The sequence below is a fragment of the Suricata suricatta genome, chromosome 10 (genome assembly GCF_006229205.1).
Source record: "Suricata suricatta isolate VVHF042 chromosome 10, meerkat_22Aug2017_6uvM2_HiC, whole genome shotgun sequence".
NCBI classification, from domain to species: domain Eukaryota; kingdom Metazoa; phylum Chordata; class Mammalia; order Carnivora; family Herpestidae; genus Suricata; species Suricata suricatta.
Window position 1 is genome coordinate 113,980,240 of NC_043709.1, and position 15,392 is coordinate 113,995,631.

The following is a 15,392-nucleotide window of genomic DNA, read 5'->3' on the forward strand; positions in this document are numbered from 1 at the left end:
AACAAAAGAAAGTAGGGGCACCTGGGTGGCTCAGTCTGTTGAGCATCTGACTTTGGCTCAGGTCATGATCTCAGGGTTTGTGGGTTTGGGCTCCATGCTGACAGTGCGGAGCCTGCTTGGGACTCTCTCTCTCCCTCTCTCTCTTTCCCCTCCCCTGCTCAAAAATAAACAAACTTAAAAAAAAAAAGAAAGTAAAGGAGATCAGTAATAAAGGCGACCGATTGTGTCCTCAATAAATTCCATGAGATCAGCAGGGGCTAGAGTTGAGGCGAGTGATACGAGAAAACCAGACCCTTTGGTGCCGGGATATCTGGCTGAAGATTAACTAGCCAAGCAGAATCAACAGGCAAAGGGGATGTGTGATAATTTGGGTGAGGAAGACGGATGAGACAACGCACCCGGTTCACAGACCTAGAATAATGCCCACACTCATTACCCTGCGGTAAGTATGAGACATGGGTTTACTAGCAGTTCAGCAACTCCACTGTCATTTTGCAAAAAAAAAAAAAAAAAAAAAAAAAATTCTTTTTCAAATGCTTTATAAACCACAAAAAAGCTACAATCCACATGGATGCTGGCGTGGCCCTGGGAGTGCCTTGCTCCCCCTCTCTGCATGGTTCCTAGACCTCAAACCCCACCGCCCAAGCCATTTGCCAGGGAAGCCTCCCTGACTGCCCAGTCAGTGATTCCCTCCTCTGCATCTCTATCTGCCTGCCCCTCCCTGTCGTGCTGTTTGTCTGTGCTTCTCCCATAGGAGCTCGAGTTCCTGAAAAGCAGGGGCTGGGTCTTAGTTATCTTTGGATCCCCAGAGCACGGCAGTATGAGAAGTGACTGGAGCTGCCCACTTTTATTATGAATATGTGAGCTACGACTTGGTGGGGAGCATGACGGCTGCCCAGAAACTCGGTGGCTCAGCCTGGAGAATCCCCGTGCGGAAATCACGACTCAAACAGTGAGTGTGCGTGTCTAAAGCAACATGGAGAGACACCCCGAGAGGAGAGAGGAGGGGCGCATATGCGGGGATGCCATCTCCATGCTGCGGCAGCTCATCACTTCAAGCCATGTTCCTCCCCCCCTTCCCCTGCAGGGAACGGAATAATCTCTTTCCTGAATACCTCTCGGGATTATGAGGAGTAAAACGCATACTGGATCCGAAAGCACTTGAAAATCTATAGTTTAAGAAATTAATATTCTCAACATTCTGAGGTGGTAAAAGATAAGGACAGCAGAGACTCTTTGTTGGGTATATGGCACCTGGATGGATGGATGGAGGCGGGGGGTGGATGAAGAGTGGCTCATCAGCAATGAAGCTGCTAAAAGGAAAAGAAGGTGAAGAAGTATCTAACTTCAAATCTTGCCAGGCCTTTCTCTCATGTAAACGTCTCCTTAAGGATTCTCAATTTTGGAATAGGACAATATAGGGGCACCTGGGTGGCTCAGTCGGTTAAGGGTCCGGCTTGGGCTCAGGTCATGATCTCACAGTTCGTGCGTTCAAGCCCTGAGTCGGGCTCTGTGCTGACAGCTAGCTCAGAGCCTGGAGCCTGCTACGGATTCTGTGTCTCCCTCTCTCTCTGCCCCTCTCCTGCTCACACTGTCTCTCTCTCAAAAATAAACAAACATTAAAAAAATTTTAGAAAGAAATGGGAAGACAGAAGCAGGGAACAGCTCCACCTAATTAACTACATGTTATCTAATTAGTGCAGATAAAAAAAAAATCCCCATCTGAAAGCTGGTTTACTTAGCATTTATGTCGTACTTTTACATGTATTGATTTAGAATGTCTGTTTAATATTTAATGCAACATCTAATAGTTTCCACCAGGACACTGAAATCTTTATAGGCAATGGTTTTATTTTTAAATTTGAAAAGGCAACTGAGGTTCAAGATGGTAAAAAAAAATGACAACTATTTCAAACAGTAGTAGGGAAAGCACACAATGAGTCTTTTATCAATGTTATCTCTCACTCAAAATCTAAGTTACAGCACAAGAATCAAAACAGAAAGTTGCATTAAAAGTCACATTAGCAGTTTGTGCTGCCAAGAGGCGAGTGAGCTAAATTAAAGGATCACTTTCTAAGTTTAACTTCACTAGGCAGTCTTCAAGTTTATAGTAAAGGAAAAAATGTACCCACAAAACCGTGCACGGAGTATATGCCCTGTGTGGCCAGTGAAATCGTTTAGGAAGGAGAGACCTAGTTTTGCCACAGCCACACTGGTAACATTTGGACGAGTGGTGGACTGAGGGGCTCTGCACAGAGAGCCCGGAGAGCAAGGCTACATTTTAAAAGGGCTCCCTGTGCCCTAGCAGATGGTCTGTAAACTTGACCAGACTGCAGACACTGTGTCTTCCACCCTCACCAGTTGAATGCATTAACTTTTCTATTCCTTTCCCATATGCTTTATCACACATTCAAAAACATGGACAGCAGATGGTAGGTAACAAAGAAAGAGATCAAATAACCAAGCAAAAACGGAAAAACCTTGTTCTAAAGGAAACATCTAAAAGCCACTTACCTCTGACCTCCCATTAGATGGGACTATTTTAATCAAGTGACATTAAATGCAAGTAACTTCTTTTATGCCATCCTTAAGAAGCAGATACTGCCTTTTCATATTTACGATATTTGCAATAATGGACTTGCATTTATCTAATGCTATTCTGCTTTCCTAACTTGGAAGAGCCACAGATTTCCTTAATATCAAAACCATAGACACAGTAATAGAAGGGGCCAGCAGCTCCCAGAGAACAACTTTCTATTACATTAAACCCTGAATACATGTAGGGCTCTGAGCTTCCCTACTCAGGAATAAGAGGAAAGAAATGTATCTCATGAGTGCGGAAACAAGAAAACGTTCTAAGTTCAGAGAAAAACTTCTCTTTTTATGAGATTTCTATTTTAATTTAAACAGAGGGGCTCTTTATGCCACTAATTCTGTCTGTGCAGATGTCCACGGAAACCAGACAAAGGGTTTGAGAAGGGAAGCTTTACCCACAAGGCGACAGCGTATACATTGGGGAGACCGGACACAGTTTCTAAAAGGCAGGCAGCTCTGAAATAGAATAAAAGTGAGGAGAGGCCACATGAGGGAAGAAACAGAACCTGACTCAAACACCCACTTTCCCCCTAATCTCAGACATGGATCTCTGGAATAGCCCAGCCCCACAAAAATTGCAGGTAGACATGTGACATTTGAAGTGTCAAATGTATATTTGTATGGGTTAAAGGCATAAGCAAACGATAGAAGGAAACAATGATATCTTGTCTGCATTTCCAAAGGATATACCAATCGTTAGGGGAGCCTTTTCAATCTCAAGGAATTTTATTTCTTCCCTGTATCTCTTGGTATGCTCAACTCTGATTCAAAGTTTCTGGCTTTTGTGACTTAATACGTTTGGAACTGTAATATCTTAACTGATTAAAAGAGGCTATTCGAATATTCAAAGTATTCTAATTTTGAGGAATTGACTCAATACACTATTGACTCAAAAGGGTTAACGAAGTGTCCCAAGAAACTTCTGGAAACTGCCTGGTCATGAAGAGATTCTGGCACTTTTTTGAGTGTACAGATTCTTGTATCTTGCAAATGGCTACAGGTTTGGTTTCCTTTAAAGAGAACAAGAATCATGATCGCTAGTCCTATCTAACCTATCTAACCTGAGTACGTAAATGGAATACTCTGGAAGGGTTACTTTTCTTGTTCTCTCTCATTCCTACTCTACCCTGACACACACACATCCTGATGTACACGGATGCACAGGCATGTATCATGGCTTATGCTGTAGGTGTGTGATAACGTGGTTCTACATGATCAGAGGTGATATTCAGTGAGGAGGTCATATAGTCATGTGACAGACGTTAGTAAATTATCAGAGAAAAATAAAAGTCTACATAAATAAAACACTGTTGAAAATAAACATAAACATAATGGTGAAGCAATTCTGATTTCTGAAAGGGCTCTAACACTCCTCAAAACCTAAAGCCTGGAAAATGAATTGCATGCACCGCATTGTTAATCTATCCATATCTCTGTCTAATACATATTTTAGCCCACCCAAATGGCTAAAACTAAAGAAACCAACACCACCAAATGATGGTGAGAATGTGGGGCAACAGAAATTCTCACGCATTTTTGGTGGGAGTATAGAAAGATACGATGGAAAAAATGTCTAGCAGTTTCTTGAGAAACTAAACATTCACCCACCTATAACCCAGAAATGTTGGTTTCTTCCCAAGAACAATAAAAACATGCCCAAAGAACAATTGTATAAAAATGTTCACAGAAATGATACGATAGCCCCAAACCGAAAAGGACTTGTGTGTCCATCCAGAGGAGAACGGATAAACTGTAAGATATTCACCCAGTGGAGCACTATTCAAAAGCAACAAGTGGATGGATATCCAAAAAAACGTCATGGCGAATAAGGAAGCCAGAGTACGTACTCTATGATTCCATTTATGTGAAAGTTCTACAACAGTCAAAAAGAGTAATCTATGGTAGAAAAAAATCTCAACAGTGGTTGCCCCTGAGCAGCAGAGGCAAGGATTTGTTGGAAGGGGACCTGGGGGAACTTTCTGGAATGTGGTAATATTCTGTATCGAGATGGGACTTGGGTCACACAGATGTCATCACTTAAGACTGGTGTATTTTCTTGTATGTAAATTTTCCTTTGGAAAAAAATTGAATACTGAATCCTAATTAATGATATGCACGCTGTTGTACTTGGAACAAAGGGCACTGATATTTGACACGGACTTTAAAATGCATCAAAAAATAAGACGGATTAATGGATAGACAGGAAGTTAAATGGATAGGGAATAAAGCAAGAAGAGTAAAATGGTAATGGTAGAATCTAAGTGGTGAGTATGGGTATTTACTATAAAATTCTTTCCTTTTTTTTGTATGGCCAAATGTTTTCACAAAATAAATTAGAAGGAAAAATTGTTATAGTCCCATAATTAGCATCATTTAAAAATTTATTTTCAGGATCACTGTATAAGCCAAGAGGAATGAAGAAAGTCTTTTTAAGGAGTAAAAAGGATTAAAATTCTGCAAGTAAATTCAAATACTTGCACTGGTATTTCAAACACCAAAAATTCAAATAAACACTGGTATTTCACACTTACTTCAGAGTAAAGCCCTCACTCGGTGCCTCAGGAGAGCAAGGGCATCCCATCATGCTTGACGGATCCAAAGAAACCTGTGTTTCAAGCGACCACATCCTTCCCTACCTCCAACTCTCCCACTGTTGGGTCCTAACATGTTTCTCTTGTTATATAAACAGTCTGCCAAAAACTAATGGGCTCTGAACATGAGCCAGGAGATTCCCCCAAGCCCAGCTGGGTGTTACCCCCAAATCCCACCCTGCTTGACTGGACCTCCCTCAAGAGCTCAGGAGAGGTAACTGGGGGGGGGGCTTCTTATCGCTTCTACACATCTGGACCCCACACAACACGAAGTACGAAGCTCGGCCCTTAGGAGCTGCTCAGTAAATAACTGTTTGAGGTTGCTTTCTATGGTTCAAAGGCAACCCGGGACCACACAACGGAGGTGATTTGTCTTTTTTTTTTCTTCATAAAAACGACCTATTTAGAGTCCCTTATTTATAGTGGTAAAATGCCACAGGGTCAAAATTGTGAGAAATGATGATGGAATCCTCCAAATCTTATGATAGCAGCACAGCCTGAGGGCATGGGGGCAGGCTGCCTCTGCCACTTACTGTCTGACCTTGGGCAAATGGTTGAACTTCTCTGCATCTCACCATCTCGCTTTTCTATAAAATGAGTCTGATATTTCCATTTCGAGGGAGTGACACGGCGATTAAAGAAGACAATCCATCCAGGTCCTTAGCATCACGCCTGGCAGGTTCTAAGCACCCAGTGCAAGTTAGCTAATTCCTTTGACTATTCTCCACGTCTCTGCAAAGGAGGCAGACAATGCTGCCACGATTACACTGACTTAACATTACGTAGAATAGAGATACCGTAAATATTTACTATCCAGCGAATTCAGCACATCACAGTTATCGGAATAAACTTCACGTTCAAGTCCTCAGGGACAAAATACAAAAACTCAGGACGGCTTTAAACACAGCATTTGGTATTCTACAAGCTGTCTTGGGACTTGCTTGCATAAAAGTCCGTGTCAGAGCTGTCAGGTTCTGGGGCAGGAAAGGTCAGAGGAGACGCTTGTCCGGAGCCTTCCTCGGGACGTGCCAAGGGACGACGTTCGCTGTCCCCCTTCCCGTGCTCACTGACCTGGGCAGCAGGGAAATCTGCCTCCCCACCGTCTCTGCCTGCTGACCCATCATGCACATTCTGGCTACCGCAGGCAGAAGCAGCCCCCAGAACGCGTCTATACCCTCACCCCTCGAACCTGCAAATATGTTATGTTAAATGGCGAAAGGGACTACAGAGGAGATTGAGGTTATGGACGTCACGATACGGAGTTTTACCCAGATTATCTGTTGGGCTCAACTAATCAATCACATGGGCCCCTTTGAACAGCAGAGAGGTCTCTCTGGCTGTGGTCAGAGAGATGCAGCAGCAGGAGAAAGCCGGGAGAGATGTGAGGTGTGAAAAGGTCTCCAGGTGCTGTCACTGCTGGTTTAGCACTGGGAGGGCAAGGTGACAAAGAACACAGGCAGCCTTAAGGGGCAAGGAAAGAGGAACCTCGGCCTGGCATCGACCTGCGAGGGAATGAATTCTGACTACAGTTTGAATTAGTGTGGAAGCAAATTCTTCCCTGGAGCCTCCAAAGCAGACTGTGGAGCAAAGGACATAGAGCACAGCCCACCTTGGGCTCTACAGGGGTGAAGACGGGGGAAGGGCACCTCATCCACTGAGGCTGAGCTACTGGTGACTGTCTTGATAACACAGCTCACCTTAGGGACCGAATTTAGGTCGGTCAAAATTACATTAAAAATTACATTAGTGGGGCACCTGGGTGGCTCGGTTGGTTGAGTGTCCGACTTCGACTCAGGTCATGATCTTGCGGTTTGTGGGTTCGAGCCCCACATCAGGCTCTGTGCTGACAGCTCGGAGCCTGCTTTGGATTCTGTGTCTCTCTTTTTCTCTGTCCCTCCTCCACATACGCCCTGTCTCTCTCTGTCTCAAAAATAAACTTTAAAAAATATTTTAAAAATTACATTAGAAACCTTTCCCTCAGTACAAATCCAGTTACGTTTTCCATTCAAATCCCGAGCTCAAAAAAACCAGTCTAAGCAAATGAAATGCTTGACTGACTTGGAAATAATTAACTTCTCTCCTTAAGCTCACATTTCTCTGTCCTATGCAGTGCAGCTTAAAACAAAACAAATAAAACAGTAAAACCCATTTTTTATAAGCCCAGTACTTACTTCAAAGGTGTTTTTTCCCGAAAGTCAGCTTTTCCTGTGTTGCTTATGACTTCCCACAAATCCAAAAGATCTTGTCAATTTTCATATTTGAGTGTGTGTTTAAATATTTCGCATAAAATTAGGGATTTGAAATATCAGATCTATATTTGATCATCTTTTCGCTCCCTTTAAGTAACAGGAGTTTTACCTAATTGTTCTGTAACTATTATTCGGAGCTTCATCTGACACTGGAAATCACTATAGTACCAACATTTCCGATCAATGCTGTCACTGCTTAAATATTTGATTCCCAATAGGACATCTCTTAATCTGATTTATAACCGTTAGGAGCACAGAGCAATGTCCACATGCTTATGCTCTCTAAAATAAAACCTCCTGTGTCCCACTGCGCATAAATCCTTGAAATACCTAGAAATATACATCACAACTTGTTGCTGGACTTTTAGTCAGACAAGTGTTACTAGGTTTCACCTTACTCAAGAGACTCTTGCCTAATTACATAAAAAGAAGTCTCTTGGTGATGTCCTTCTTAATTTATTTTTCCATTTCTCTTCCAGCGGGATTGTAAAATATCAGAGGGTGAGGAGTTCTAAGTAATCAACCTTACTCAAATATATGTTGTCCCCCTCCACGCCACTCTCTTGTGGTCATCCAGGGATGAACGGAATGTTCTGGCTGAGAAGGGGATTTAAAATGGTGAGGCAGGGGTGCAAAGGTTGGAGCAGGTGCATGAGGAGAGGCAAGAAAGTCGTCAAGGTCAGGCTTAGTAATTTAGACTTTACATGTTGGGCGACAGGAAAAGATTAAGTGTTTTTCTGCAGGAGAGAAACATGAATATGATGGTGTTTGAAAAGGGACACGTGGAGAGAACTTGGGTTGAAAGAAGAGACCAGAACAGGGAGAGCAAGAAGACAAGATGCTTTCAACAGGTGCCTTATGAGGGGGAGGCATGCACGCTATGAAAATGAGGAGTGAGTGAGCGAGCAAGCATTTATGAGATACAACGGGAAGGGGAGTGAGACACCTTAACATGAGGCGAGGTCTTACAACAATTGAGTGATTCTCTCCCTGTCTCCATTCCTTATTTACCTTTAGACCAAAGCCTTGAGCTCAGGAAGAGTCAAGCTTCTCTCTGTTCTTGAGTTCAGTTCCTTGGGAGAAGCCTTGAGCTGGGACCCTTCATTCTCCTCCTCCCAGCCCCTGAGGTTTGAATCTCACGCCTCTGTCCCAAATCACCAGACACCCCATCAGCGGCTCTCCTGAGACCTGTCCAGATGTCACGTGGCTCCCTTCTCTAGGCCACACTGAACCGAACTCTGCTCCCAGGGAGCTGAAACTGCAGGTGACCAAGCGATTTTGCTCCTCCTGTGCTGCCCAGTGGGTACAGTGCCCAGGGTTCCACACCGCACTAACCTCTGTCTGCACCGGGGCCTGGAGCTGCTGGGGCTCATTTGCCTACGAGAGGCACAGGGATCAGACACGGTGCACCGGGCGCTGGGGACAGCACTGGGGAGGCCATTCCAAGTTGGGGGGGTCCCCTATCCTTTCAGTATATAAAGGCACTGGCAGCGCCATTCGGTCACAATGTTCTTTACCTCATTTAGTAACCAAGAGACAGGTTTCAACAAAAAATAGAGAAAGTTTAAAAGCAAGCAAGAATTCTAAAATTGGCTTTTGGCAGGGGGGCTGGAGGGGTTCTGTATTCTCGCTGCAGATAGGAATCCCAACTCTAGAAGGAACACAGGATTTGATGGACTTTGTGTACAAATAAAATTCACAGCCCACTGAGTTCATCTGGCAAGAAAAGTTGTTTGGTGATAGTAAAGGGAGGCCGTGGAGGCAGGGGGTCCCTGAGGTACTCCCCAGGGATCCTCAACATGGGTCTAGTTTGGCAGAATTTTGCTAAAAAGATGCAAAAACTCCATGCCCCTCTCCAAATGTTATCTTCAGTATCTCTGGTCCCTCCACCCCCCAAATGGCCCATTACCGCTGCTGCACTGTTAGGCTAACTGTATGGGTGCCCGCTTCCCTTCACAGTTCTTGGGGGTCAGTATTGTATCAGTTTCCTATTGCAACATTAACAAAGTACCACAACTCAGTGGCTTACAACAATGTAATTGAACCATTCACAGTTCTGCAGGTCAGAAGCCCCAAGTCAGTGTCAGCTGGGCTAAAGTGCCGATGTCAGTAAGACAGCATTCCTTCTGGACACTCTGGAGGGATCCATTTCCTTGCCTTTTCCAGCGTCCAAAGGCTGCCTGCATTCCTCGGTGTGTGGCTCTTCCTCCATCCTCGTGGCCAGCAGTAGATCTTGGCTGTGTCTCTGACCCTGACTCTCTGCCTCCATGGCCACATCCTCTCCTCTCTCTCTGATCTCCCCACCTCACCCCTCCAGTAAGAATCTTTGGATTACATTGGCCTCTCCGGACAGCCCAGGTTAATCCTCACATCTGAAGACCCTTAACTTGATTAGCTCTGCAAACTCCCTCTTTCAAAGGCTATCTATTCACAGGTCCCAGAGATCAGGACACGGACGTCTCTAGGGGCCATTCTTCTACCTTCCACAGGGTCTGTGAGGTGAGAATGCACCTGACAGCAAGTTCCCTTAGTGTTCTTGGCCTGAGTTTCCTCATCTCCAGAACAAGGAGGATAAACTTGACCTCAAGTTTCCTTCTGTACATAAAGGCATCTATCTTGATCTAAAGACTTCTTTATAAACGTAGCCTGTAAGGTAGAGAAATGGTCTAAGAAGACACCCGGATTTTGAGCCTAGTTAACAGAGAACTCAGTGTATGCTGAGTTAGGGGAGGTTGGAAGATGAGGAGGTAGAGACAGGCTCAGTGCCCTGAAGTGGGGACATCCAGCAGCTCATTGGATAAAAAGAAAAAGAGCTAAGACATCATGTCAAAGCAAGAGAGAAAAATTGGGGTCACCCACGTAAAAGTATTTAATTATTGGAATGAGTGTAGATTAATACATTCTCTAAGGGGTAAGTGAAAGAAAAAAAAAAAAGAGCAAATGTTTGCAGATGGACTGGAATCCAAGAGGAAGAGGAGCTGGTGAATTATTCCGAAGAGCCTGATCAGAGGAAGGTGGAATCACCTTAAACACTCTGATTGAACTGTTTGTTCTTAGGGAGCTGGTCTTTTTGTAGGGCGGTTAATTGCCTCAAGTTCTGCCTATTTCCAAGCTGGCTTTACAAAAACAATGGTTTTCTTAATGTAGGGCACACTATTGGGTCACACGGTAGAATGTCTTTAAAAACAATTATTTCAGGGGCACCTGGGTGACTCAGTCAGCTAAGCGTTTGCCTCTTGGGCTCGGCTCAGGCCATGATCTCACAGTTTGCGAGTTCTAGCCCCACACTGGGATCTGGGCTAATAGTGCAGAGCCTGCTTGGGATATTCTCTCTCTCTCTCTTTCTCTGTGCCTCCCCTCCTCTCTGTCACTCTCTCTCCAAATAAATAAACTTAAAAAAGTTTTTTTTTAAAGAAGAAAAAAACACTATTATTTCATACAATTAAGTGGTCTATTTAGAGTGCTGAAGCTTGATTTAAAAATACATATAGGGGCATAGGGCTGGCTCAGTCAGAGGAGCATGTGACTCTTGATTTTAGGGCTGTGAGTTCAAGCCCACATTGAGTGTAGAGATTACTATGAAAAATAAACTTAAAAAAATACATTTAAAATACGTTCAGTTCCATGTTTGGTGGAACCGAACAATTTAGCCAGTGCTGAGGTCTTTAACAATCCTTAAGTTATATTCAGTGAAATCAAATGAAAATGACTTGTTTACAATTACTTCTTTATAACTTGACCAAACTATAATAGTATTATTGATGTATGTGATGATATCCATTAGACCTATTTCACACAAAGTACAGGAGGTGGGGGTCACCACAGGACAAATTTTTCCATCTAGACTTCTGAAATTTCTTATACAATGTTTCCCTTCAGTAGTATATATGTCCCTGATCTGATTTACTCCCATGTGCCTGTTTAATGTGTAGTATTTACTAAAATTAATAAATTAGTATTCCCCAACAATAATACTGCTTTACAGAGATATCAGTAATGTCTTTAGAATGAAGAACTGACGAAAGCTTAGAAAGTACTTTCATTTGGGGGCGCCTGGGTGGCTCAGTCGGTTGAGTGACCGACTTCGGCTTAGGTCATGATCTCGGGGTTTGTAGGTTTCGGCCCTGCGTCAGGCTCTGTGCTGACAGCTCAGAGCCTGGAGCCTGCTTCTGATTCTGTGTCTCCTTCTCCCTCTGCCCCTCTCCCATCTATGCTCTGTCTCTCTCTCTCTCAATAGTAAATAAATGTAAAAAAATTTTTTAATAAAAAAAGAAAGTACTTTCATTTGCAACCTATTACTTGAGAAATCTATACAATTTTCCCCCTTTTTGGTTAGAATTTTAAGCAAATAAGCTGTATGGAACAAATGTTACAGGGAAAGTACAAACAGGACACAAATATAATTCATAAAGTCATTTCAAAGCCTCTGCCAGAAACTACCTAGATATTGTCATTGCTTCTGCACAGAGTTCCCACACCTGATGTGCCAGAGCCCAGGGACCTCTGCAAATCCAAGCATCCATTTCCCAGGATGTGAGCCCATGAGTTTTATTTAGATGTTATGTTCTTTTTTATTATTTTAATGGTTTTTAATTTTTGTTTTAGTTTTGAGAGGCAGAGAGAGACAGCAGGAACGGGGAGAGTCAGAGAGAGACACACACAGAATCTGAAGTAGGCTCCAGGCTCCGAGCTGTCAGCACAGAGCCCGATGCGGGCTCGAACCCACGAACTGTGAGATCATGACCTGAGCCAAAGCAGGATGCTTAACCGACTGAGCCACCCAGGCGCCCCAAATGTTATGTTCCTAATATACCTCAGCAAAAGTCACACTTGTTGGATCATCCTCCTGATATTTTCCATCGCTTCACGGTCTTTCAACTGATCATAGTGTTCTAATAACTGAAATTTGAATTTGGCAAAGAACAGGCCTCTCAGAGAGAAGAAAGACAGCCAACCATTCACCTCCAATGTTATGACAGATTGCAGCTTTGCTGAGATGAACATAAAGTTAGCACATCATTGCAAAATACCTCACTATTAGATAATGAGCAGCAAAATAAAGATCATACAATGAACGTCTGATCATAAAGTCCTTAACCTAGCTCTGACCTTTCTTTTGGCACGTAAAAACAGTGCTGGGCTTCAAAAATATCTCTACGGAGTACATCTGCACAGCTTACTGGGCTCCAAGGAGAGCCCCCTCTGTTAAGTCAGCCTCAACACACAGTTGTCTAAGAGGTAAAGAAAGTAGAAATTAGTACTATTGAATAACAGTTTCTGGAAAATTCCCCCCCTCAAAATAGACATCATAAACAGTTTAGAGAAACTTAGACGAAAACACGCAATCGTATGCTAGAGCTGGTTCAAATTCATGATCCGCAAAGCAAATCTTCACTTTGACAACTGTTATTTATGAAATCCCTTTGTCGGGTCAAGGTAGCTACAGTGAAAAGAATCTGGGGCCAAATCTTAAATTTTATCTTGATTATAGAAAGAGCAAAATAATGCCAAGAAATTTTGTAGATGTTCATTTCTGTAGGGGAAGTAATAAAGACTCATTTAATAAGGGAGGTGTCATTTTGTCCCAGGAATGTGACTCTAATACTATTGTATACTGTATATACATTTGTGTGCTCCAGGTCTCTGAGGAGTTTTTCCTAAGCCATTTCTAAACTCTGTTGGTACATAAGGTATGTGGAAAATGCATGTTCCAAGTATGCTTCAAGTAACCATTTGTACAATGAAAGCAAAACTCTTACAAATGAGGTTCTGGAGAGGGTTAGCCTTGAAATTTTCCTTTAAAACTGCACCACGTTGTGCTATAGTGTAAATTATTAGTGGTCTTCAATCCTTGGCTCGTTCAGCGCTACCTGAGCACCAATTAAATTCAAAGCAATCTACAACCTGTAGGGGAATTGCAGAATGAAATCAGATGTAGCATTTTCTTCCTTGTGCATGAGATCCAGGAGACAGAGAAAACATGGATTTAAAAACTATGTTACAAGCTGAGTGCCAAGACCTGACTTTCCAATGAGCAGCTTTTCAAAGAAGCAACTGTCGACTCTTCTAAAAATGGTCCTAGCTCAAAACCTAGATGCTAGTGAGGCCCTGATTTCTGATAGGGCTCCTGGGCTCAACACTTTAAGAAGCCATCCTACTTACTCAAGGAACAATCCTGCGGTGGGGGGTGGGAGGAGGAGGGGGCATTCCAAGGCACTTGATCTTCCACTCAACCCATAGACTAAGACACTCCAAACCATGGTATCAAGATTCTCATTGGTTGACCATTTTTCACCCACTTCATAGAATATTCCATTTCTGGGAGTTTGGTTACCCAATCTCTGTCAAGTGTGGTCCTCACCTAAACCTAGTAGGGCTTGTTCATGACTTTCTAAAATTTTTTTCAACTGAGACCATGTCTTTCCCAATTTCGTAAACACATGAACTTAATGTTTCTATATATTCCTATTTCAAATACAAAAACACTCAACCCTTTTTTTTGAATTAATGGCCTCGTTGAAACACAAATATCATATTCATTAAAATAGCTGATTCAAAGAGCAGTCGAATATTAATGAAAGAGGCTACAATTCAACACTGATGATCTAATGTTCTAAACATTCACTTCCTACTGAAGAGACATATGGGTCTTTTTGTACCTTGTCAATGGCCCCCTTCCCACAATATACATTACTAAATTTATACACAGTTCATAACGGTTCTATCATATCATAGCTATGGAGAAAAGCAAAGCAGGAAAGAGATGCCAGCAAATGATACAGCAAGAGCCCAATGCGAAAACCTTCCTACAACATGTAGGCAACCAACTAAACCCAGACCACTAGGGTAGAACCTTCCTTGCCTGTCACAACACCATGGTTGGAAGCCCACCCACGGCTCTCTGCTCCCAGGCAACCCAAGCTCTGAATATGTGTTACCAGAGAAGGAGGTTATTAGCATGAGGAAGAGGGAGGAAGGCACAGTCTGTGCAAGAGCACGGTGTTCGCAGGGATGAGGCGCTCCCGGTTCATTCCATCCACTGGGCAGACCTTACAGGACACATCCCTTTCTGCCAGGAAAGGACAGGGGCATGGAATTGGTAGGCGGGGGTGGGGTGGGGGTCCACACCGCTGCAGGGAAACCCTCTGGGAGGGAGGCCCAGCACTGCATCCAGTGTGAGTGCGGATGCTCATTTGCGTCGGCCTCACTCACCCTTGTGAAAAGGCAGGCAACAGAGGGGCACTCAATTTTGTCCCCTCACACGCGTGCAAAGGAAGCTGCGGGATCCCCTCCAAATAAATTCTTATTTTAAAAACAAAAGACAGGCTTGTGGCCATTCTCAGAGGCGGCCACATTACTCCCAGGTCTGGAAAGCAGATTTGCAGAGGCCAAAGATGAGACAAAAGGCATGAGCTGGCGACATCCAGACCTAGAAATGATTTTTTTTTTTAATGATTAAGGCCTCCCAGTTCTGTCTCCCCTTTTGGGGATGATTCTTGGAGGGCGCTGAGCAAATCCTTTAAGGCCTGGAAAAGACGTCGGACAGGGAAGAGAAGGAGACCCCCAAACTTTGCCAAACTGTGGCAGGCTGGTGGCGGGCAGCGGCCGCAGACTTGGGGTCCCAGGGAGCCGGGGGCACCCAGGAGACCGCGGCCACCCCCGCAACACGCCGCAACAAAAGGGCCGAAGTCAGCCTTCGCGCTCCGGCTTCCAGGACCCAAGTCCCAAGAGGGGCGGGTGGGGGAAGAGCGGGCGGGGGCGACCCCGGGGCAGTCGCTGTCGCCAGGGCGCAGGGGGAGATGGAGCCGCGTGTCCGTGCCGCGGCATAAAGGAAGGACCCTCGGAGGCTTGCAGACGAGCCCCAGCAGCAACAGCTGGCGCCGCCCGCACCCCGGCCGCCCTCGGCCGCGGACCCCGCAGGAGCCTCTGCCCGGGGCGCCTCGGCGGCCCCCGGGCG